The 1986-nt window shown below is 33.5% G+C and overlaps 1 pseudogene; it reads right to left on the reverse strand.

The window, feature by feature from the left end:
- Nucleotides 1-226: 226 nt before the first annotated feature.
- LOC116889905 lies at nucleotides 227-1179 on the reverse strand (annotated as a pseudogene).
- Nucleotides 1180-1986: the final 807 nt, after the last annotated feature.

Consider the following 1986-nt stretch of genomic DNA (forward strand, 5'->3'; position numbering starts at 1 on the left):
ATAAATTTATCACAAAAAGAGAGACTTCTGTGCAAGGAAAAAAGTATACATTATGAACTGAAGAAGTGTTTTGCTCCTAGTGATTGAGATCAATTCTGGAAATGAACATAAAATAATTAGAATACTCATTATGATATAAGTAGTGAAAGAGAGGAATACCATGGACCATCGTGGATATAACTGATATTAATTATCTTTTTTTTTAAAATCATGTTCCAACAGCGTACTATTTAGGTCTATATTTTAACTCACTCTTTTGAGAATAACACAATCTGCAAAGCATCTGAAAGCATCCTTTACCTGCTGGTTCCTTATGGTGTAAATGAAAGGGTTTAGCAAAGGGGCAACAGAAGTGCTGAGCACAGCTACACTTTTATTTAAAACATCACCCTCTCCTTGTCTGATGTTTTCATGTATATGAAGATACAACTCCCATAAGTACTAGAGACAAAAACCATGTGTGAAGACCAGGTGGAAAAGGCCTTTCTTTGCTGTTGAGCTGAAGGAAAATTTAGAATAGTTTTGATGATGAATGTGTACGAGAGAATCACTAAGATCATGGTGATGACAAGTATCATTATACCTATGAAAAATGGCATCCATTCTATGAAACTTGTGTCTGTGCAAGACAGCTGCAGGACAGGTGATGTGTCACACAGGAAGTGGTCTATCAGCTTGGAAGCACAGAAATCCAGTGTGAGTCCCAACATCAATGTGGGAAAGATAGATAAAAACCCAGTCACCAAGGAGCTAAGTACCAGTAGATGACTTTGCTGTTCATGCTTATGGGGTCGTGCAATGGCCCACAGATGGCTACATAGCATTCACAGAACATGGCAGGCAGGAGGTAGAACTCTGCAATTAGTAATAGAAAGAAGAACAATAAGTGAGTTAAACAAGCTCCATAGGAAATTGTTTTGTCTCAAGGGAGAATGCTCATCAAGATCGGTGGAATGCAAGAAGATGTGAATGCCATTTCCAAGAAGGAGAAATTCCGCAGAAAGAAGTACATTGGAATCTTGAGACGAAGATCCAGCAGGGTGAGGAAGATAATCATTAAATTCCCCATCAGGCTCAAATGTAATTGAAAAACATAAACAGGAAGATCAGAATTTGTAGCTGAGGGTCATTTGACAGTCCCAGCAAAATGAAAACAATCTCTACTGACTGGTTCTTCATTCCTTTTTTATTCTAACATGTCTACAAAAGCAAACTTTAGAAAAGGTACACATGTTAAAATTTGTTTCCTTTTCATCATAGAAAATTTCTTAGTTCAACCAATGTCAATATATTTTTAAAGATTATCTTTTACCCATGTTTACCCATGATCTTTTATTTATTTATTATTCATATTATGTTACAAAGTAAGCTCAAAGCAAAAAGTATTCTGGTTTGCATAAGATATTTAACTAGGAAATTCTGATTTCAGAAGACTTAGTTTTAAAATATTCTGTCTTATAAACTATTTTCTGAAAATACTCTTTGAAAGCTTTTATGGAAGACTTTATCCACATTTTAATTAGAATTTACTTTGTGGAACCTCTTTTTATAAAATTAAAAGGCTCTCTCTAGGAAAAAAATACCATGTTATTTTTTTCATAATGGAAGAATTTAAGCCATTTATAGTAGAGGCTACTATAAATGTAAGATCATGTATTCTTATCTGATGATAAAATAAAGTTATTTGCAAATTTGGCGTATATGCTATTCTTTAGAAAACAGTATAAATAAAAAAATAAAAAGATGAAGAATCAAAAGTTATTCAGAGATAAATGTCTTCCCTTTTATCATTTTTGGGAACTTATAGAAACTTTGTGAGCATTTATACCAATAATGATTTCTAAAGGAACTGAAGACTTGAGACAGGGCACTCTAGTCAGCCTGAGACAAAGAAGTCTAATATACCAAACCAAGTTTGGTTTGAAAAATATTCAGTATCCTGGCATTTACTCAACTCTGATATAAACATAAAACATTGTAAATGAC

Source organism: Rattus rattus, chromosome 1 (assembly GCF_011064425.1).
Source record: "Rattus rattus isolate New Zealand chromosome 1, Rrattus_CSIRO_v1, whole genome shotgun sequence".
NCBI lineage: Eukaryota > Metazoa > Chordata > Mammalia > Rodentia > Muridae > Rattus > Rattus rattus.